The sequence below is a fragment of the Diceros bicornis genome, chromosome 4 (genome assembly GCF_020826845.1).
Source record: "Diceros bicornis minor isolate mBicDic1 chromosome 4, mDicBic1.mat.cur, whole genome shotgun sequence".
Lineage (NCBI taxonomy): Eukaryota > Metazoa > Chordata > Mammalia > Perissodactyla > Rhinocerotidae > Diceros > Diceros bicornis.
The window spans coordinates 102,576,029-102,600,244 of NC_080743.1; the positions used below are offsets into that span (position 1 = coordinate 102,576,029).

General features: G+C 44.2%; 1 long non-coding RNA gene across 1 annotated transcript; it reads left to right on the plus strand.

Annotated features, from left to right (window-relative positions):
- The first annotated feature begins 1,261 nt into the window (after positions 1 to 1,261).
- On the plus strand, positions 1,262 to 4,248 carry LOC131405008 (uncharacterized). The gene is made up of 3 exons (XR_009219894.1): positions 1,262 to 1,657; positions 3,425 to 3,965; positions 4,046 to 4,248. It is a non-coding gene; the product is annotated as an uncharacterized LOC131405008 (long non-coding RNA).
- Positions 4,249 to 24,216: the final 19,968 nt, after the last annotated feature.

Below are 24,216 nucleotides of genomic sequence, written 5' to 3' on the forward strand. Positions count from 1 at the left end.
GTGTGTGTCCCCCTCCACACACACACAGAAGTTAGCAAAAGTCTTATGACTCACATAATAGACGTCTCTGAGGAGAGCAGGGCCAAAATCACAAGCAGCTCTGAAATGGCTTGAGGGAGCAAGGAAAGAAGCCAGGCCTGGGTTTTTATCGTGGTTGGAGGTTTTAAAGAAAAAATATTCAATGACACTTGTCAAAAATTGTAAGGCATATTTTATTCAGAACCACTGCAATATGTAGAGACCACTGTGATGGGATTCACAGCTGGGGAGAAATGAGATTGGGCTCGACTTTGAATGCAGCATGGGCAAGTGAGCATTCACGGCCAGGCAGCATGGTGGGGGTCAGGAGATGGAAAATTACTAAGAGAAAAAACAAGTGTTGGGGTTTCTAGCTAACCTGACCTAACAGGATTATTACCGAAGCCAGGCCAGAGTTATCAGACACCACCTGAGGGATGGTGGGGGACGTGGAGGAGCCCAAGCAGATCTCGAGGGTGATCAGATCTACGGGTGTGGGTTCTGCTTAAACTGACTTAGCAAGGTTCTTACTAAAACTGGATTTTACAAGGAAGTGCACAGACAAACCTAGGAAAAGGTTCAGGATCCTGACTAAAGTTTGGTCAAAGCAAGAAATCTTTGCCAGGGTTGAGACCAGGGCGAGAGTTCTGCACACATACAGGGGCTTGTGTGGTTGGATCCGAAGCCAATGCCAGAGAAGGGAGACTCTGGACTTGCTCTTCAGCTTGTCCAGGTGTGGACATGAGGGGAAGAGGGAGAGGAGAGGCGTAAGCTGTCAGCACACATCAAAAAGTGCGGAGTCTGACTGCTCATTACAAGGACAAACATGCAAAGAAAAGCATGCATTCGCAATGGCTTGTTTTTATATAAAGAAACACTAACAGAAGCTCAAGAACGATCAGAACTGTGCACTGGGGGTGGCTGGAGTAAGTGCTGCCATCTTGCTGTCCTGTAGGCCACGGGGACCAGTTCCACATCCCATAGAGTGTTGCCAAGAGCTCTACCCTCGTGGTGGTCCCACTCAGGGGTGGTGAGGAGGGGGACGGAGCCTGGCGGTGCAACAGCCTGAGGCCTGGGATGGTGTTCGCTGCGCGGACACGATCTGCTCCCATTGGCCAGGCAACGAGGAGAAACCACCATCTCCTTCCACAGGTAACTGGCCGCCACTGCCCAATCAGCCCCCCGTGAGGTCCAGCCCGAGGTGGGCAGCACTTTGTGCTCGGGGCCTGTCCAGCAGGTGAGTCAGCGCTGGGTGCTGTGTAGCTGTGGTCTGCGCCACCGTCTCTGCTCGGGGCACCTCGGGCCACCATGGCCACCCCACAGCCACCAGCGCCCACCTTATGGCCTCCACCACCCTCTCACCCCCACCCTGCAGCCACCCTGCTCTCCACTGATTTGGGCTAGTGCCAACAATGTCAAGTAACAGGATAGTCTGGAAACGCTCTTCCTTAGGTCACTATCTTCTTGGATTTGCTGTGACTTTTCTGCTCTTTTGATGGCAGGGAGCCTGCCTTGATCTCTGCAATCAGGAATGTGGCTGAGCAAATGCAGCTTGTACCTGCTGGATGGATACACCTCCCAGATGCTCTGTGCTAGAAGGTTCCTGGCAGTGCAGGGAAAGGTGGCTCTGCAGGTGGAGGTGAGTGCTGGAGAGGTGTCTGACAGCATCCTGGGCAGAGCAGGTCAAGGCCCACTCCTCATGGGAAGGCTGACCCTGTGGACTTGGACTCAGACAGCATCCTGGGAGGAGCAGTGTTCAGCCCACTCCTCAAGGGGAGACTTACACTTGGGACTCTGCATCTGACAGCATCCTAGGTGGAGCAGGGCGAGGCCCACTCCTCACGGGGAGGCTGACCCTGCAGACTGGGCATCTGACAGCATCCTGGGGGAGCAGGGCACAGTCCACTCCTCATAGGGAGGCTGACCATGTGGACTTGGATTCTGCACCTGACAGCATCCTGGGTGGAGGAGGGCACGGCCCACTCCTCACCGGGAGGCTTACCTCGGGGACTCGGTGAAGGGGCTCCTCTCTACACATCGTCCTTGGGCTCCTACAGCAGGGTGAGGGGTTTGCTTTCCCCCTGGCCTGGCTCCCTTCATGAGGGCTTCTGGAATTCAGCTAGTTCAATGAGTCCTTTCCTGCGGACTCCACACTGGAGGTCCCAGAACAGTGCACTGAAGACATTCTACTTTGAAAACCTCCTGGCAGATCATTTTGTTTCATGTTGCAGGTTGTTATTGAATTTTGAAAGACCTGAATGCCACTTGTTGTCTGTAGTCTTATTGAAGGTTTACAGTGGTTTGTTCTAATTTGGAAGTTGTTACAATCTATCCAAAGAACTAGTAACATGAGCTTGTTTCAGAGGTCAGCCACCCTGCTTTCTTGACGGTTTCCTGCAGAGCCTGTGTCCCAAAAGTTTTGTTACTGTTTTTGAGAATGAGGCAAAGCCCTGCAGAGAAGGTGGCTCTTGGCATGTGTCATGGTCTAATGTGGTCTGGGGGCAAATGAGGTAGGGGTCCTTTGGTAAATAGTCACAAAGCATTGAGAAAGGTTAGAAAGTCATGTTGCTTGGAACTCCCTGAGGACCTAGTATCCACCTGGTCTGGTCCACAGTGGCCTCAGGGGGGTTAGATGACCTCAAGTGGAACAGAAAGCCCTCGGGACAGACCCCCCCAACCCCCCACGTGCAGTTTGGTCTAAATAGAGATTTTACCTTAATGAGGAGAAGAGATTATGAAGTGTCTTGGTCAGTACCTTGCAGGGGCTGGTTGATTTGTACAGGAAGCAGCTTTCCTCCTTGTAGTGGGAGGACAGGAGTAATACAGATCCACAGCTCTTGGGGCTGACCTCCCCTTGGCGGTGGTCTCGCATCCTCAGCTGCTTGAGCAGAGCTGGGGCCAGGCGCCCTGCTGGGTGCCTGGGAGGCTCTGCTGGCCAACACCTGGCCTGGCTTTGAAATAGGGGGACCAACCCTCCCCGTTTTAGCACCCAAAGTCTTGTATCCTAGGGACAGCAGGAGGATTGGGCAGCCATGAGCTTCTAAGAACTATTTCTGAGTCTTCTTGAAGCCTTTCCTGTTGTCTTGATGCCATCCTGTGTTATCTGCCAGAACGTCTGTGTCCCTACAGGGCACTTACCACAGCCTGGGAGGAGGTCCTCACCTTCCTTCCTTCTCTGCCCTACAGACGGTCACCTCCTTAAGTTAGACAGTGGGTCTTTCATGTTTCTATTCCAGTAATAAGTTGCAAGCAGGTGTTCCTTAAATCTTTACTAAAGGTTTAAATGGGCAAAGTGGCTACAGGTGTGGGTGTTCCCAAAAACACTTGTTTTGCTTTTATAGCTGATTATTTTAGGGGGAAACATTTAATTCTTTCTTTCTAATTACTTTTTCATTTATCCTTACAGGCTCCACATAATGGGCTCAAAACATCTGGTCCAGTGGTTAAAAGCTGTTCACAGGGGTGACTGGACCCCACTAAGCATTCTTTCGTCTGTAGTGAATATTTCACCAAAAACAGCTCTAGGAAAGGCTGCAGGATCAGTACTATGTGCTCAAGCCATGGCCACGCCCTCCATCTTCCACCTGACCGAGAAGTGGGGGCTGAAGGCCACGGCCGCCCCAGGAGAAAGGACACTAGGAAGGCCACCGGGGGCCTGAGGAACATGCGCGTGAAGCAGATGGGAAAGGAGTTTCAGGTTTATTGTGGTCCTTGAGGGAAAAGCTGAGGGCCCAGCCGTGGTCCCGCAAGTGGAAGTAACCCGCTCTGCAGGGTGAACACGCACCCAGTGCCGCCCAGGAAGCTGCCAGTCAGGATTGGGCGCAGTCTCTGGAAGGAACTCCAGGAGACAGTGTGGCCTCCACAGCATTAGGCAGCCAAGGAGATGCAAACACGTCTGCTGTAGATGCTGGTGATGAGACCCCCTCTTCCCAGCCAGGGCCTGCTGGGTAAGAGTGGCATTTCCGTGGATGAATTTATCCCTCAGGATCGGGGCATGCAGATTTATTGGCTGGCTTCCTTCTTACAGTTTCTTCTCAGAGCACACTCAAGAGAGGCCATCTGTCCCTTGAGAGGCTGTTGACCAAAAGAGGCTGAAGAAGGATGTGGAGCCCAGCTGCAGCGGGACCAGCCTGGGGCCTGATGAGAGCTTGGCCCAGAACCCCCAAGTTCATCATTCACAATGATGCCTCAGAAACCCTCCCAGAGCCCCTCACCCTCCGACGGATGTCACCCTGAAGCCAGCCACAGAAGCTGTGCGGGGCGAGCACAGCAACACCCGTCCCACGTCCCTCAACTGAGTCATCCTGTCAGCACTGGGGGCCCAAGATCTCCTCGACTGCTGCACTCCTACTGCTTCTGCTCCCGGGGGAACAAGAGCACGGGTGCCGCCTGCGGGAGCAGGTGGAGAAGAACGGCGAGCTGAAGAGGGGCAGCCGCCGACAGCCAGGTGCACACGCTGCAGGAGGAGCTGGACGAGCTGAAGGGAGGGGGCTCCCTGCCTTAGCAGCCTGCTGCCCCCAGCCGAGGTCAGTGCCGGTGCTCGGGGCTCCCCCACTGCCTGCTCATCATGAGGGGTTTCCTGCTCTGCAGCAGACGGCCCCTGAGCACTTCTGTGTGCAGCATGCCTGCTGCTGTCTTGGGAGAAGGCTCTGCTGGTAGCTTCCCCTTGTAGACAGGGAGCCCAGGTTGCAGAGCTCACCCCGCTCGCTCTAGGGTGCTCGAGAGGCAGCGGTAGTTGTCAGGGTTTAGCAGGTGGTGAAGGAGGCATTGCAGGTCTGCTGGGAAAGCCAGACCTACGGAATGAATGGTTCCTGGATGGTTGGTTTTCCACTTGAACAGGAGAAAATCAGCTTCTGTTGCATCCCTCAAACAAATGTAAATTCCAATGAGTTAGGATCTAAATGTGAAATAAAATCGACACAGTAACTATTAGAATAGTTACAGGAGACTCTTAAAGTCATGGGGGGGTTCTTTCCCTTCATGTTTTAATGAATATCCTTGAACTGAAGTCATTTTGAACATTTTAATAATTTCTTTAAAATTTGAAACATCTTTTTGAGTAGAATACATTCTCTTTTGTAAAAATTAAAACACTCCAGAAATATACAAGCTAACAAGTGGTAAAAACTCCTATTTCTCACATACCTCCCAACTTTTATTCCTTGTTGGTAGTAAAATTTGGTGTGTAATCTCCTAGACTATTTCCTGTGCTTTACATACATATTTCTCTACCTGTACAAATAGGTTGGAATATTGTTGGTGTGTTTATTGGCTACATTTCTGATTTTCCTGCTCTTTTACAGTTTAGTCCTTGTAAACATTGGTTTCTCGATATTCCTTATGTATTGAGGGTACCATCTTTTGCCTGTTATACACCCATGGAGAACATTTCCCTACCACATTGTTCATTTAATCTGGATCAGTGCTTGTCTTCCCAGATGTCAGTAACACTTCAGGAGGGAAACGGCTCTATATGACAGGCTGTTCAGGACCTCCCGGACCCCCAGGGCAACAACCATTAAGAAAACACAAAGCAAGAAACAAAACCCATCCTGCGTGTTTCCAGATGCATCCCGGGGGAAGGACAGCTCCAGTTGAGGACCGCTGATGTCCTGGTCAGAGTTATCCCCTATGTTCTCCTATCACGTTAAAGCTGTTTCTGTAGTTTCTTGTACCTGATGGTACAGTTTGGTGCCTTTGTCTGTTCCTCTTGGTCAGATTGCACAAGGTTTCTCATTGGTACAGGTCTTTCCAGACAGTCAGCCCTTGACTCCATTGCTCAGGTCTACATTGTTGTTCTTGTCTTGTGAATCCTCACTTCATTCTGCTGATGTTGGTTTTATTGTGGTGTTGTTCTGGCTCCTGGAGGGAAGTGCTCAGCTTCTTCGTGTACAGTTGATATTCCCTGATACCTGCAGTGGAGGCTGTGTCCCTTCTTCTGTTCCTTTGTCCCCACGCCATAGATTTGTCTCATGCTCCTCTCATTGCTATTCATTTCTAAAGAGGTTGTCCTGTCTGTCTGGATTCCCTCTTTAACCTGAGAGATTTAGAAGGGTTTGGATAGATGTTCAAGTGGATAGGTTGGGGGAGGGGAGCCAATATTTTGTGATTATTTTTTACTTTTATTGCTTTAAGTTCCAGTAATATGGTCACTTATAGATTTCTGCTTTTTGGACTCTTTAGAGATTTCACTGTGGCTTAGCACACAGTCCATTGTGATGACTGTTTCATTGTGGTTTGAGAAGAATGCTTCCTCTCCACTAGTCGCTTATGTTGTTGTCCCTGGGGCTGAGTCTAGATCTAGCTTTTTTGTGTTCATCATCAGATCTGTTTCCTAACTTACTGTATCACTTGACCTGTGGATTTCTAAGAGAGGTAAGGTAGGTTTCCCTGTGATTCTTGAGGTGCCTGTGTCTTCTTGTTTGTCCAGTTTTGTTTTATGTTTCAAGACCATATTGTTAGGTGTATAAGTGTTCCTGACAGTTATCAACACAGAGAACCCCTTTTTGTCCCATTTAAAGTCTTATTTCTTTATCTCCTTATTTTCAACCATATTATATACTTTTATTTTATAACTATATTTTAACTCAACTTGAGAGCCTTCATCTTTTTTTTTTTTAATTTTATTTATTTATTTTTTCCCCCAAAGCCCCAGTAGATAGTTGTAAGTCATAGCTGCACATCCTTCTAGTTGCTGTATGTGGGACGAGGCCTCAGCATGGCCAGAGAAGCAGTGTGTCAGTGCGCGCCCGGGATCCGAACCCAGGCTGCCAGAAGCGGAGCGCGCGCACTTAACCGCCAAGCCACGGGGCTGGCCCAAGAGAGCCTTCATCTTTTTATAGAGCAATTTAATCCATTTACAATTGTGATTATCGATAAATTGGAATTTGAGTCTACCATTTAATTTAATTTTTAATTTGTTAGGCTTTCTCATGATTTTTCTATTCTTCTAGTGGGTGTCTTTCAGCTTTTAGGAACAACGATTTCTGCTTCTCTTTCTGTAAATGCTTAGAATTGATCAGTTCCTGTGTTCTACACTCCCAACTCATCACCTTCCACTCCCCAGCTCGAGACTGTCTGATCTTACTTAGTTCTATGTTCTTATTTTCCCCATCAAGCAACGATGTTTATATGCAAGTAGACGTTTTATTGGTTACTTTGTTCACTACTATTTATTGTTGCCAAATTTTTCCTCCTTTTTGGAAATATTTGATGCTATTTTGGAACTCATATGACAGTAAAATTTTGAAAGGAATCGAGTCTGAAATACTTCTTAGGTGCTGACACTGGGGAGCCAGCACCTATCCTCTTAAGGTTGCATCAGTGTGTCTGCAGAGTCAGGATGAGGTCAGAGATGTTTAAAACCATGGAATTGAATGAGGTCTCCTGGAGACACTGCAGCTGTAGAAGGGATGAGGGCCCAGCCTAGGAGCAGGCAGTGTTTACAGAGGTGCAGCTGAAGAGGGTCCAGGAAAGGAGACTGAAAGGTTGGAGCATGGAGTCGCAGGAGCCACGAGGGGAAAAGGGTATTGCAGAAAGGAGCGGTGCTCTGCTGGGTGGGATACAGCTCTGATCAGAATGGAGAAAAGATGGCTGGACTTGGCCACATGGGATCACTGATGACCTCAGTCTCCTTGAGAGGGTGGGAATGAAGCTGGGTCTAGAGTGGGTGAAGGGGGGCCATGGGAGGGCAGTAGGGATGAGACACTTTATTTAAGAGGTTTAGCCATGAAGGGGAGTCAGGAAAGTGGACAATAGCCAAAAAGGAGCATGCGTCCAAGGGAGAGTTTTGTTTGTAAGGTGGAGATGAGCTAACAGTTGCTGCAGGTAGGACCAGATGGAGAGGAGGAGCCTGAGGGTCAGGGAGGAGCATGCTGGGCCCTGAGGAGATGCAGGGCTGGGCTTCACCGCCAGGGGAGGTGCAGAGAACAAGAGGACAGATGTGCTGGTGGAAAGGGCACCCTGTGCCTCTGTTCCTGTGTTCCTGGAGTGTGATGTGGGCAGTGGCTGGGAGTGGAGGGGCGATGCAGGAGGTGTTAGGTGAGCGGCAGGGGGAGGAGGGGGAGAGGGAGAGGGCGCTCTGGCTTGGTTTCCATGGCCCACCAGGAGCTCCCCACTGGGGTCCCCGGTCACCAGCTGCTGTCTCTCTTTGATGTCTTCCTCAAAATGTCAGCTCTCTTGATGGTTCTCAGGGCTATTAAGAATTTATTCAACAATCAAGGAATCTTTGGGTCATTTTTTAGGGATTTTATGTCAAGGGGGCTCTACATGTGTTTATTCAGTCTATCATCTTTACCCAATACCTTTGTTTTTGGACCGATTCTGTACAACAGAACAGCCGGGCCAGTGGCCTGCAAGTTCCAGGGTTTGAGAGGTTTGCCCTCCAGAAAGCCGGTGATGATTGGCCTTCTCACAGGACGTGGTACACTGTCCCTGAGCCCGCTCTAACTGTGAGTGTCACAACGTTGTAAATCTTCTGGCAGTTCTGTCAGGGCCCATCGTTGGCATTTCTGTGACCAGCGAGTGCGAACATTTTTCCGTGTTCATTATCTGTCATTTCCCTGACTGTGCTGTCCCCTGCCTTGCTCACTGAGCTCTGAACCTTCCTGGTGGAACCAGGACGTTCACTCTCTATCCAGTGTGATTGCACATTCCCTCAGTGTACCCCTTGAGTACTTGCTTCAAAAATATGTTTTCTTCACATTCTTTGATTCTTTGTACATATAATCTAGATTTAACCTGGAGCTTTAAAAATGTTTTATTGTGGAAAACCTTTAACATACACAAATTAAACCGAAAAGTGTGATAGCCCCCCATGTCCCTATTATCCAGCTTCAACACGTTAATATTCTGATATTCTTGTTTCCTCCATATTTCTACCCACTCCCTACCTTCCATTGATTAATTTTTAATTAATAGATTGTTTTTAGGAAAGTTTTAGATGGACAGAGAAATTCAGCAGACAGTGCAAAGCGTTTCTCCCTCCTCCCCTACAGTTTCCCCTACTGTTAACATCTTGCATGACCACCTGTGTTAGTGCAGTTCATTCCTTACAAGTGAGGAGCTGATGCTGCTACAGTGTTCGTAACCAAGTCAGTGGTTTACATTAGGGTTCACTGTCTCACTGTCACGTACTTGGATTTTGACAAATGCATAATCTCATGTATCCACCATGACAGAGCCTACAGAAGAATTGGATTGCCCTAAATTCCCTGTGCTCTGCCTCTTCATCCCTTGCCTTCCAACTCCTGGCAACACTGATCTTTATACTGTTTCTATGGTTTTGCCTTGTCTAAAATGTCGTGTGATTGGAATATATGAAAACTATGGAACAGAGTATATAACCTTCTCCAGTTGGGTTCTTTCACTTAACAATATGTATTTAAAAGTCCACTATGTCTTTTTGTGCCTTGATAGCTAATTTCTTTTTTTTTCTTTTTGTATATTGAGTTAAAATATACATAACAAAAAGCGTGACATCTTAACCATTTTTAAGTGTATACTTCAGTGGCGTTAAATACATTTACGCTGTTGCACAGTCATCGCCACCATTCATCCCCATTACTCTTATAAATCTGAAACTCTATACCTATTAAAGAGTAAGTCTCCCTTCTCCCCTCCCCCAGCCCTTGGCAGCCACCATTCCACTTTCCATCTCTGTGATTTTGACTAATCTCAGTTCCTCGTATTAGTGGAATCATACAGTATTTTTCTTTTTGTGACTGGCTTATTTCTGTTAGCATAATGTCCCCAAGGTTAATCCATGTGTAGCATATTGCAGAATTTGCTTCCTTTGTAATGCTGAATAATATTCTGTTGTATGGATATACTACATTTTGTGTATCCATTCATGTGTCAGTGGACACTGGGGTTGTTTCCACGTTTTAGCTATTGTGAATAATACTGCTATAAACATGGGTGTACAAATCTTTCTTCAAGGCTTTGCTTTCAGATCTTTTGGGTGTATATCCAGAAGTGGAATTGCTGGATCATGTGATAATTCTATGTTCAATTTTTTGAGGAACATTCATACTGTTTTCCATAACGGCTGCACCATTTTACATTCCTATCAACAGTGTACACGGATTCCCATTTCACCGCATCCTGTCCAACACATGTTGTTTTCTGTCTTTCCTGTAGCACTCATCTTAGCAGGTGTGAGGTGATGTCTCATTGTGGTTTTGATTTGCATTTCCCTAATGATTAGTGGTGTTGAGCGTCTTTTCATGTGCTTATATGCCATTCATAAGTCTTTGGAGAACTGTCTCTTCAAGTCCTTTGCCCATATTTGAATTGGCTTGTTTTTTAGTTGTTCAGTTTTAAGACATCTCTGTATATTCCGGATACCAGTCTCTTGTCAGAAATATCATTTGCAAATATTTTCTCCCACTCTGTGGGTTGCCTTTTTACTCTATGCACAGTGCCTCTTGATGTACCAACTTATAAAATTTTCGTGGAGTCCAATTTGTCCGTTGTTTTTCTTTCGTTACCTGTGCCTTTGGTGTCATATCCAAGAAATCATTTGCAAGTCCGGTGTGATAAAGATTTTGTCCTGCTTTCTTCTAAGAGTTTTCTTATTTTAGGTCTTACATTTATATCCTTGAGTTAATTTTTGTATATGGTGTTGGATGAGGGTCCAAGTTCATTCTTTTGCATGCAGATATCCAGTTTTCCCAGTACCATTTGTTGACAAGAAACCTTTCTCCATTGCACAGGCAATGGAGGTGCCAAGGCACCCTTGTCAAAAATCACTTGACCATATATGTGAGGGTTTGTTTCTGGGCTAGCTATTCTATGCCATTGGTCTCTATGTCTGCCTTTATGCCAATACCATACTGTTGATTACTGTGGCTTTGTAGTAAGTTTTGAAATCAGGAAGTGTGAGTCCTCCAGTTTTGTTCTTCTTTTTCAGGATTGTTTTGGCTATTCTGAGTCCCTTGAGATTCCATGTGAATTTTAGGACAGGTTTTTCTATTTCTGCAAAAAACATCATTAGGATTTGGATAGGGATTACATTGAATCGGTAGACTGCTTTGGGTAATATTGACACTTTAACAATACTAAACCTTCCAATCCATGAATATGGGATATCTGTCCATTTATGTATGTCTTCTTTAATTTCTTTCTGAAATGTTTCGTAGTTTTTATGGTGCAAGCCTTTCACCTCCTTCGTTAAGTTAATTCCTAAGCATGTTATTCTTTCTGATATAAATGAATTGTTTTTGTAATTTCCTTTTCAGAGAGCTCCCGGTTCATGTATAGAAATGCAACTAATTTTTGTGTATTGACTTTGTATCCTGCTACTTTCCTGAATTCTCTGTTAGATCAAACGGCTTTTTGTGGAGTCTTTCCTATTTTCTACATATGAGATGATATCATCGTCAAACAGAGATCGTTTTACTTCTTTCTTTCCAATTTGGATGACTTTTATTTATTTATTTTTATTGCCTCATGGTTCTGGCTTGAACTTCAGTACTGTGTTGAATAGAAGTGGTGAAAGTGGGCATCCTTGCCTTGTTCCTGATCTTAGCGCTTTCAGGAAAATCTTTCAGTCTTCCATCACTGAGTTTTGTGTTTGCTGTGTGTTTTTCCTCCTATTCCTTGTTTCTCGAGTGTTTTATCATGAAAGGGTGTTGAATTTTGTCAACAGGTTTTTGTCCATCAATCGTGATGGTCCTGTTTTTTCCCCTTCATTTTCTTGATGTTGCATATTACATTGATCGATTTTTGTGTGTTAATCTACCCTTGTATATCAGGAATAAATTTCACTTGGTGGTATTGTATAATTCTTTTAATACGCCGTTGAATTCAATTTGTTAGTATTTTGTTGAGGATTTTTGTATCTATGTTCATCAGGGGTAATGGTTTGTAATTTTATTTTCTTTTAGTGTCCTTGTCTAGTGTTGGTATCAGGGTAATGCTGGCGTCGTAAAATGAGTTTGGAAGTATTCTCTCTTTTTCAATATTTGACAGAGTGTAAGAAGGCTTCTTTTTAAAACTTCTTTATATGTATGGTAGAATTCACCACTGCAGTCATATGGTCCTGGGTTTTAATTTGTTGAGAGATTTTTTTTTTATATTTCTTGAAATATTAGTGACATATAACACGTGTAAGTTTTAGGTGTTCAAGATGATGATTTCTGAAAGAATTACCACAATACAGTGAGTTAGCACCTCCATTCCCTCACATAATTAACTTGTTTTTTCTAGCGATCACTTTTAAGATCTACTCTCTTAACAACTTTCAAGTCTATAATATATTATTGTTAATTATGGTCACCATGTTGTACATTAGATCCCCAAAGCTTATTCATTTTACAGCTAGAAATTTGTGCACTTTGACTTACCTCTCCCCGTTTCCCCCACGCCCAAGGTCCTGGCAAACACCATTCTAGCCTCTATTCCTTTGAGTTGGGCTTTTTTAGATTTCACATATGGGTGAGAATATATAGTATTTGTCTTTGTCTGTCTGACTTATATCACTTAGCGTAATGCCTCAAGTTCCATCTGTGTTGTTACAAAATGCAGGATTTCATTCTCTTGCATGGCTAAATAATATTCCATTATATATTTCATGTATATATACATATGTCTGACATTTTCTTTATCTATTTATCCATTGATGGACACATGGATTGTGTCCACGTCCTCAGTTTGTGATTAATGCTGAAATGAACATAGGGGTGCAGATATCTCTTCAGAATAGTGACTTCATTTCCTTTGCATATACAAGCAGAAGGGGAATTGCTCATTTATATAGTATTTCTATTTTTATTTATTGAGAAAATTCCAAATTTTTTCCATAGTGACTGTAGGAATTTACATTCATGCCAACAGTGCACAGTGTTCTCTTTTCTACACAGCCTCGTCAACACTTGTTGTCTGTTGTCTCTTTGAAAATAACCATTCTAGCAGATGTGAGGTGATATCTCATTGTAGTTTTGATTTTATTTCCCTGATGATGAGTGATTACGAGCATCTTCTCATGTACCTGTTAACCATTTTTATGTCTTCTTTGGAAAAGTATCTATTCAGGTCCTTTGACCATTTTCATATTGTTTTGTTGGTTTCTTTGCTGTTGAGTTGTAAGAGTTTCTTATATACTGTGGATATTAACACCTTAATTTGCCAATTATTTTATTTGCTGTGCAGAAGATTTTTAGATTGATGTCATCCCACTTGTTCAGTTTTACATTTGTTGTTTGCACTTTTGATGTTATATCCAAGAAAATCATTGTCAAGATGAGTTTCTTGGGGCTGTTTTCTCTATATTTTCTTCTAGTTGTTTTATATTTAGTGTCTTGCATTTAAGTCTTTAATTCAATTTGGGATTACTTTTATTTAATTATTTATTTATTTATTTATTTATTTTTCCCCCAAAGCCCCAGTAGATAGTTGTGTCATAGCTGCACAGAGAAATCCTTCTAGTTTCTGTATGTGGGACACAGCCTCAGCATGGCCAGAGAAGCGGTGCGTCAGTGCGGGCCAGGGATCCGAACCCGGAACGCCAGCAGCAGAGCTCATGCACTTAACCGCTAAGCCACGGGGCCGGCCCTGGGATTACTTTTAGAGTGTTGTAAAATAGGGGTCCAATTTCAGTTTTCTGCATGTGGTTATCCAGTTTTCCCAACACCATTTATTGTAGAAACTATCTGTTCCCCATGGAGTCTTCTTAGCTGACTCATCAACTTTTAGCAAAGTGTATGTGTGTGGTTTTATTTCTGGGCCTTTGATTCTGTTCTAATGGTCTATGTGTCTCTTTTTACACCTGTATCATTACCGTTTTTATTACAATAGATTTGTAATAAAATTTGAAATCAGGAATGTGATGCCTTCAGCTTTTTCTTTCTCAGGGTTGTTTTGGTTATTGGAGGTCCTTTGTGGATCCATATGAATATTAGGATTGTTTGTCCCATTTCTGTGAAAAATGTCATGGGAATTTTACTAGGAATTGCATTGAATCTTGAGATGGCATTGGGTAGCATGGACATTTTAACAATATTAATTCTTCTCATCCATGAACATAAGATATCTTTTCATTTCTCTGTGTCTTTGATTTCTTTCATCAATGTCTTATAGTTGTCAGTGTCTAGATCTTTCACCTTCTTGGTTAAATTTATTTATGAGTATTTTACTGTTTTTGATGCTATTGTAAATAGGATTTTTTTCTTTATATCTTTTTTAGATAGTTCATTGTGAGTGTACAGAAAGGCAACAGATTTCTACATGTTGATTTTGTCTCCTGCAGCTTGAGTGAATTCGTTTATTAGTCCTCAAAGTTTGGGGGGGAGTCCTTACATATTTCTCTATATAAAATCATATCATCTGCAAACAGAGACCACTTTGATTCTTCATTTCCAATTTAGATGTATTTTATTTCTTTTCGTTGCCAAATGTCTCTGGGTGAGACTTGCAGCAGTATGTTGAAGAATGGTGTTGAGACTGGGCACCCTTGTCTTGTTCTTTGTCTTAGCAAGAAAGCTTTCAACCTTTCACTGTTCAATATGATGTTAGCTGTGGGTTTTGTCATGTAAACCTTTTATTATGTTCAGGTATGTTCTTTCTGTAACCCTTTATTAAGAATTTTTATCATGAATGGCTGTTGAATTTTGTCAAACTGCTTTTTCTGCATCAATTGAGATTATTTTGTGATTTTTATCTTTCATTCTATTAATGTGGTGTATCACATTCATTGATTTGCATCATGTTGAACTTGATCATGTTGTTTGATCCTTTTTTTGAGTTCAGATAGTTTTGTTATAATGTGTCTTGGAGAAGAAAGTTTTAGTTTGAAATTTTAGGTTGACAGATTGGCTTCAGGACCTTGGATATGTAAATCTCTCTCCAGATTTGGGAAGGTGTCAGCTGCTATTTTGTTTAAGTAAACACTCTTTTCCTTTATCCCTGTCTTCTCCTCTGGTACTTTAATAATGCTTATCTATTTCTTTTCATGGTATCCCATAATTCACACTGCCTTTCCCCATTCCTATCCATTCCCATTTTTCTTTTTGCTTCTTTGACTGGATGATTACAAATGACACATCTCCTTGTTCACTAATTATTTCTTGTTATAGTTGAATCTGATCTAGAAGCTCTCTATTGAATTCTTCAGTTCAGACATTGTGTTCTTCAACTCTAGGATTTCTGTTTGTTTTTCCTTAATGATTTCTGTTTCTATAGTGAATTTCTCACTTGTTCATGCACTGTTTCCTTATTTCATTTAGTAGTCTATCTATGTTTCCTTAGAGTTTTATGAATTTCTCAAAGAGGGTTGTTCTGAAGTCTTTGTCACATAGTTCCTATATCTCCATTTCTTGGTCAGTCATTGGAGTTTTATTCTTTTTCTTTGGGGGTGTGATGGGTTTTTGATTATTCATGATCCTTGTGGCCTTCCATTGGTGTCTGCAAATTTGAGGAAGTAGGCACCTCTTCCACTCTTTACAGACTGGCTTTCGCAAACCAAAACCTTCTCAGTCATCCCATCTAGGGGTCCTGTGTAGGCCATCTGGTAGTGTCCAGGTGCAGGCTTGCTGCTGGAGTCCTTGGGCAGCCTGGTACTGGGGTGAGTGGAAAGCTTGGGTCTATGGTATTGTGTCTGGCCCTGGACACAGCTGGGACCCTGAGTTCATGAGTAGCCCCACTGGAGCCTGGTTTGGCAGGTCCTCATTGAGAGCCTGCAGCCACAGGAGTCATCCAGGGCCATGAGAGTTCGCCAGTGCTGGGATGAGCTGAGAGCCTTGGTTCATGGGAGACTGCAAGGAGCCTGGCACCACGAGAGACAGCTTGTGCTGTAGTAGGCCAGATGTCTGGATTCCTGGGAGCCTGCTGGGATCCTGGGGCCACAGGAGCTGCCTGAGGCTGCAGAAGCCAGCAGGCACTGGGTCAAGATGGAAGCCTGGGTTCATGGGAACCTGCCGGTGCCTGGTGCCATGGGAGCTGCCTGGGGCCGCCTGAGTCAGCAAGCACCTGGGTAAACTGGGGGCCTGATTTTGTGGGAGCCTGCCAGGGGCCTGGTTCCATGAGAGCTGTCTATGGCTCCTGGAACTGGCAGGTGGTGTGGTGAGCCATGGGCCTGAGTTCCCCAGCAGCTCTTGGGGAGCCTGGTGCCATGGAATCTACCTGGGGTTGCTGGAGCCAGCAAGTGCTGGAGTGACTTGGGGTCTTGGGGGTGTGGGAGCCCACTGGGTGCCCTGGTACAAAAGCTGCCTGTGACTGAGTGTTGCCTGTGGCTGCCTGGAGTACGCAGGAACTTGGGTGAGCCAGCGTCTGGATTCACCAGAGCCCACCAGGAGCCTGGTGCCAAGGACATCACTTGTGGTCACAAGAGCCACCTTGGGCTGTTGAAGATGGCAGGCCCTAGGCTGAGATGGGGCCCTGGGTTCCCAGGAGCCTGGTGGGAGCCTGGTGTCAAGGATGCTGCTTGAGGCCACCAGAGCTGGCATGCTCCAGGGTGAGCCAGGGGCCTGGATTTGCAGAAACTTACAGGGAGCCAGCTAGGTCCACGGGAGTCAGCCTGGCACTGGGGCAGGCTGGCTAAGGTCAGGCAGAGTGGAGAAGTCCCTTCTCGTTGGGAGGTATTTGATTACTGATTCAGTCTGCTTATTTGTTACTGATCTGTTCAAGATTTCTATTTCTTCATGATTCAGCTTTCATAGGTTGTTTCTAGGAATTTATCTATTTTGTCTAGGTTACCCAATTTATGAGTGTACACTAGTTCAGAATAGTCTCTTCTGATCTTTTTCTTTCTGAAGCATCAGTTGTAATGCCTCCTTTTTCATTTCTGATTTAGTTTAAGTCATCTATCTTTGTTTTCCTAGATATTTTATCTAAGGGTTTCTCAATTTTATTTTTCCAAAACTCTACTTTTACTTTTATTGATCTTCCATACTGTCTTTCAATTTTTTTCCACTCTCCTCTTGGTGACTTCCGTCCTTCTGCTAACTTTGGGTTTCATTTTTTTCTTTTGTTAATGCTGTGTGTTGTATGTCAGGTTGTTTCTTTGACATCTTTCTTCTCTTATAATGTACAAGTTTATCACTATAAACTGTCCTCTTACTACTACTTTTTCTGCATCCTAGAAGTTTTGGTGTGTTTATTGTTTCTTTCTTTCTTTCTTTCTTTTTTTTTTTTTTGCTGAGGAAGATTGGCCCTGTGCTCACATCTGCCAATCCTCTTTTATTTTATTTTTGCTGAGGAAGACTGGCACTGGGCTAACATCCGTGCCCATCTTCCTCCACTTTATATGGGACGCTGCCACAGCATAGCTTGCCAAGTGGCGGGTCGGTGCACACCCGGGATCTGAGCCGGCGAACCACGGGCCGCCACAGTGGAGCACACACACTTAACCACTTGCGCCACAGGACCAGCTCCTATTGTTTCTTTTTGTATGTTTTGACCTATTTTCTAATTTCCCTTTTGATTTTTTCTTTGATCTACCTTTTTTTTGTGTGAGGAAGATCAGCCCTGAGCTAACATCCATGCCAATCCTCCTCTTTTTGCTGAGGAAGACCGGCCCAGAGCTATTATCCTTGCCCATCTTCCTCCACTTTATGTGAGATGCCACTACAACATGGCCTGACAAGCATGCATCGGTGCGTGCCCAGGATCCGAACCCAGGCCACCAGCAGCGAAGCACATACACTTAACTGCTACAGCACCTGTCAGCCCCCGATCTACTTTTAAGTTTAAGAGTTTTTGTTGAACTTCCACGTATTACGAATGTTCCAGTTTTCCTTCTGTTATTGACTTCTGGTTTCATGCCACTGTGTTTAGAAAAGTTACCTGGTATTATTTCAGTCTTCTTAATCTTGTTAAGACTTGTTTTGTGACCTAACACGTGATCTGTTCTGGAAAATAGTCTGTGTGCCCATGAGAAGAGTGTGCATTTTGTTGCTGTCCAGTAAAATGTTCTGTGTGTGTCTGATAGCTCCATTTAGTATTTAATGTTTTCATGTCTGCTATTTCCTGTTTTCTGTCTGGATATTCTATCCATTGTTAAAAGTGGGTCTTTGATGTCTCCTACTATTTGCAACTTATATAAGTGAGAAGGCTCTTATTTTTTGAATATATAAAGATCTCTTAGAACTCAATTATAAAAGACAAGTCAATGAAACGGGGTAAGCAACTGGAATAGGAAATACATAGATGGCCAATAAGCACAAGATAGTTGCTCAGTATCATTAATTATTAGGAAAATGCAAATTCAAAGCACAATGTGATACTATTTCATGCTGAAAATGAAGGCTATATTCAACATAATGGAAAATAACAAGTGTTGGTAAAGATGTGGAGAAAGGGAAACCCACATACATTACTGGTGGGAAAGTAAAATGATGCAGCCACTGCAGAAAACAACTTGGCATTTTCTAAAATCTTAAACCTAGAATTACCATTGACCTGGAGAGGCTCATGGTAGATATGTCCAAAAGAGCAAACTTGCCCATAGACATTCAAAGCAACAGTGTTCGCAATGGTCCAAAAGTGAAACAAACCCAAATTTCTAGCCAGTTATCACTGCATAAACCAAATGTGGCCTATTCATAATATAGGATATTATAAGCCATAGAAAGGAATTAAGTACTGCTACATACTAGGCCATGGGTGAACCTTGAAACATGTGTGCTCACTGAAGCCATCCACAAAGGCAATAGATAACATGATGCCATTTGAATGAACTGTCCAGAATAGGGAAATCCATAAGGGGAGAAAACAGATGAGTTGTTTCCATGGGTTTGGGTTAGCAGAAAATAGAGTGTGAATGAGTATGGGTTTGTTTGGAGGTGTTGAAAATGTTCTGGAATTAAATAGTGGTGATAGCCACACGACATAATCATTGTGCTAAAAGCTACAGAAATGTATACTTTGAAATGCTTAAAACGGTGTATTCTACGTTAAGCAGATTTTCCACATAAAAATTTTGAATTTTTAAAGTTAATCAGGGTATTGGTTAAAGTTGGTTAGTATATTTAATAAGTGTAATTAATGGAGTTATTAGGAGTATGGCAGGTTGTAGCCAAGAGAGTGAACATCCGACGAGGGCTATAGTAAGAAATCCTATGATTATACAAGCAACAATCTAAAATCCAGTCCATTTCCATTGTCCACAACATGGAGAGACCAGCCATGAAAATAGGTCAGTGATCTCGGGGGCCTTTGGTATCTATTCAAAGATTTGGGTAATATTATGCAATATTTTAACCTCTTGGGCCATTTGGTGGAGGTAGGTTTGAACTTCTCTGTTGATGTATGCTCAGCAAGTGGTTCTAGGAAAGGCACCAACCCCTCCTTCCTTGGCCAGTATAGACAGTCTAGGGCCAGGCCATTTTCTAAAACCATTTAGGCGAGAGACTCATGAGACTGTTGTTCAAGGGCTAGGATATGTTCTTATGGAGTTGTTGTCCATGTTGTTTTAAGGTTGTTGATACCTCTTAGTTGCCTCAGTTTCCTGATTTTGTGTGGGTAGGGCCACCACACCTGTGCCCAGTCCAGTCAGTCAATCCTAGTAGAACTGAACACCCAGTGCTATAGGACTGACATTGTTTCTATGGGTTGATGGTAGCTAGTCAGAGCAGGAAACTCAAAGGACCTGCGACCTGAGAGAAGCAGGCTGAGAGAGAGACAATAATGCATTACACAATATAGCCTGGAGAAAGCTGTTCACGGGGTTGGGGAAGAGAGAAGCTCACTGGATGAGAGCCTTGTGATATCAGCCCACAGTAAAACCCAAAAGTGGATGCTCCTGGTGTGAAATATTCCTTAGGTGTCTTGAGATAAGACCAGTAATTTGCACCCATTCACTGGTTACCTGTGCTATATGATTTCAGAGGTTATGGTTAAAGTGTTTGTGGGCCAAGAGCTGTCTGGGCCCGGGCACAAAATCACCAAGGTGGCCTCAAAGGCTGCCCCAAAATGACCCCTCAAGGAGCAGTTGGGGCAGAAAGTGCGGGGATAATTTTGAAGGAAGCCTGGGGCAAAGATGTTGTTGTTCGATGGAGTTGGCTACTAGTGAGTGTCTCCGCAGGGTAAGCCCTTCATCTGGGGTACAGTAGGTGATTGGAGGCCAAGTGACAGACCCTGTGACTCCTGATTCCCAGTGCACGGGCAGCCCTCTCAGCCCACTGGACATAAATGGTGATGGTGTTTGTGAAGCATCTTGATGGCTGTATGGAAGGTATAGGGGACGTGTGGTGGGAGATGCCATGATAGTGTCGGGAGGAGCTGTGTGTGAGATTACGGTGTTGAAGGGGAAGGATTGGAGGCAGGTGCAGTGGGTGTGTGACCAACAATGGTCAGCGAAAGGACAGCTGGGGTGTAACTGGGGAAATCAAGGACCAACAGAAGTCATGTGTTTAAAACAAGACACCAGGGCCTGCCCAGTGGCTTAGCGGTTAAGTACGCATGCTCCGTTACTGGGGGCCCGGGTTCGGATCCTGGGTGCGCACTGACTGGCACACCCAGTCCTTGCAAATTTCCCACATGCATTTTACATGCATTTTCTCTTCTGTTGATGGTCGATGAGTTCTAAGGAAATGGTGAAGGCACAGTGAGAAGGAATTGTGGGTTTCTGCACGACTACCTCGAGGAGTGCCGCCCCCTCAACCTGAACAACCACCCGGCACTGCTAGAAATGAAAGACATCCCATCACCATGGATCGGAAGACTCCTTATTGTGACGATGTCAACATTATCCAAAGAGATCAACAAATCCAGTGCAGTCCTTACCAAAATCCCAAGGACGTTTTGTGCTGAAATAGAAAAAAACCCATCCTAAAATTCTTATGGAATCTCAAGTAAGCCCAGATACCAAAAATAATCTTGAAAGAAGGTACTAAGTTGGAGGACTGATTCTTCCTGATTGAAAACTTACTACAAATCTACAGTATCAAAACTGCATTGTCATAGCATAAAGACAGACATATTGACCAATGGAAACAGAATTGAGAGCCCAGAAATTAACCCTCACTCATGTGATCAAATGATGTTTGACAAGGGTGCCAAGATTATTCAAAGGGGAAAAGCCCTTTCAACAAGGTGTGCTGGAAAATGTGGATATCTACATGCAAAAGAATCAACTTGGACCCTTACCTAACACCATATACAAAGCTTAATTCCCAATAGATCAAAGACCTAAATGTAAGAGCTAAAACTATAATACTCTTAGAAGAAAACATAAGACAAAACTTTACAAGATAGGATTTGGTAATGATTTCAAGGATATGACCCCCAAGGAGCAGCCAATAAAATAAGAAAATACACATGCTGGACTTCATGGATATTAAAAAGTTTTGTATCTCAAAAGACATTATCAACAGTAAAAGCACAACTCACAGGATGGGCGACCATATTTGCAAACCATGTGTCTGACAAGGGCTTAATATCCAGAATAGATAGAGAACTCCTAAACTCAACAACAAAAATCAAACAACCCAAATCAAATTTGAACAAAGTACATGAGTAGACGTTTCCTCAAAGAAGATCTGCAAATAACCAATAAGCATATGAAAAGACGCTCATCATCACTAATCATTAGGGAAATGCAAATCAGAAATACAGTGAGAGACCACCTCACATTCATCCATCAAAAAAAAAAAAAAAAGATGGCATCCAAAAAAAAAAAGAAGAAGAAGAAGAAGAAAAAGAATAGAACCAGTGTTGGTCAAGATGTGGAGAAGTTGGAACCCTTGTGCACTGTCTTGGGAAGATAAAATATATAGTTGCTGTAGAAATCAGTATAGCAATTCCTAAAAAAAAATTAAAAATATAATTATATAGGACCCAGCAATTTCAATTCTGGGTATATACACCCCCAAAGGGTTGAAAGCATATTCTTCAAAACATATTTCAACACCCATATTCATAGCATCAGTATTCATAATAGGTAAAACATACAAGCCACCCAAGTATCATAACCGAGGAAGGGCTCGCTGCCCAATGCACCCCTTAAGCCAACCATGAGATACCGCTCTTGTAGAAGGGAAAAAGCTTTATTATGAGGTTGGCCAGCAGGGAGACAGGAGCCAAAGGTTAAATCCTTCTCCCCAATGGGCAGTTGAAAGGGCTTTTTAAGGGCAAAGGAGTGGGTGTGGGAGGTTGGGGCGGTCCTACGCATTTTGCGCAAGTAGATTTTCATGTTCTGTCATACATCCCACGTTCAAAAGGCAGTGTCCTTAACATGATTGGCAGCTGAGTTCTTGGTCCCCTACGTCATCCTCCAGTCACTTGACTCAAACAGCAGTGATGGTTTGAGTCTTGCCAGCCGTCTTGTGGTCTCACTGGTTCAAACCAGTTGAAACTTGCTCAAGGAGGAAAAACGGAGTTTCTGAAAAACAACTCATGGCCCAAGACTAGATCCTTAGTAAATATATGGAACGTGGCTTAAGAAAGTAGTCTCCAGGGGACCGTTGATAAAAGTCTGGTTGGGGCCCCATTTTATTTTGGGCTTGGTTTTGGGCCCGGCTAGGCTATCTGTCCAGGGATGTATGGATATGCAAAATGTGGTATATACATAAAATGGCATATTATTCATCCTTAACAAAGGAAGGAAAGTCTAAGATACGGCACACCATGGATGAACCTTCAGGATATTACTCTAAATGAAATAAGCCAGTCACAAAAATACAACCTTGTGTGATTTCCCTTCTATGAAGTTCCTGAAATCGCTAGATTCAGAGAGACAGAAAGTAGAATGGTGTTTGCCAGGGGCTGGGAGGAGGAGGAATGGGGGGTTATTCATGAATGGGTATAGAGTTTCAGTTTTGTAGGATGAAAAGACTTCTAAAGATGGATCGTGGTGATGATTGCACAGCAATATTAATGTCTTCAATACACTTAAAACATACTTAATGTATCTATGGGGCCTGATGACTTGTCCTGGCTGAGCACACGCTTGTGCTGTTGCACATCTTACCCCTCACTGTGCAGTTGGGAAACTAGCCCAGAAAGAGGCAAGTACTGGCACAGACCACAGGAGAGTGTCCGGGTCCCAAAGACTAGACAGAGCTCCAGCTTCCTTGGCCAAGGCTCCGCCCCTTCCCTCAAGTCTCCTTTGGCAATGAGAGGCATTAAGATCTTAGAGGATTGCTGCCCACCCCTCTCCATATGAGGTCATTTTCCTCTCCTCATCATAGCATGTGCATAGGCACCTCCACTCACACTGAATTCTCATGTGGGGGCCATGGAGGTGCAGTCAAGAAAGAGCTGACCCGGAGGAAGTGACAAGAGGCAGGAGGGAGAGAGATGGGAGGCAGCTCTCCCAGGGGACCATGGCATTCGTTCTCCTAGATACATGCCCAGAGATGGGCAGAGGAATCGCTAAGGTTCCTAGGTTTCTGCCTATCTGTCTGTTCCAGACCCATCCTTGGCCCAGCCTGGGGAGCACAGGACTGGGATCCTGCAGTCCACCTCTGTGGGCACCCAGAACTGTGATGAGTCCATCCTCCCCTTGTGTAGGCATTGGGAACAGGAGAGAATACCTCAGTGAGGGTCCTCCTGTATAAAACGGAGTGCATCCAGCAGGTGACTCCAAGTGTTCCATGCACTCGCAATGTGTCTGTTGGACTAGGTTCTCTGTTCATGACCTACTGTGCTCTGAAATGTTGAGAAGATGCTTTCCACCCACTTGAGATCATTTAGAACTGAGGAGACATGGGGGCATAGGTGGATGAGAACTGGGGATAAGGAAGAAGATGCCAGAGCACTGGACACCAAGTCTAGAGATGAGGGAGAAGACCAGTTCTTGTTGGATCCTCGGGGTCCTCATCTGGAGGCAGGGGGCAGTCATTGTCCTGGTTGAGGTTGGATGCCTCAGGAATGAAGAAGACACCTGGTGGGGGACAGCAAGATGGGGGGAAAGGTAGGCTCCCAAGATTCACCCCACTCTCTCGAAGCCGACAGGTCCTGCTCCTTTACCTCTGGGACCCTGGAGAGCCTCTGCCTTGAGGACATCTGAAGAATGGTTCCTTTCTGTTTGGTGGAGTTTTGGTGAGGGCTGCAGTGCTAGTGCTGGCCACCAGGGGGTGGGCAGTCTCTTGTGTCAGTGGTGGCAAGTTAGATTTTCTTTTTATTTTTTTCAGTTGTATTGAGATATACTTGATATACAGCACTATGCAAGTTAACATTGCTGTGTGGTACATTTGAAAGTTGCTAAGAAAGTAGATCCTAAAACTTCTCATCACCAGGAAAAAATCTTTTATGTTTGCT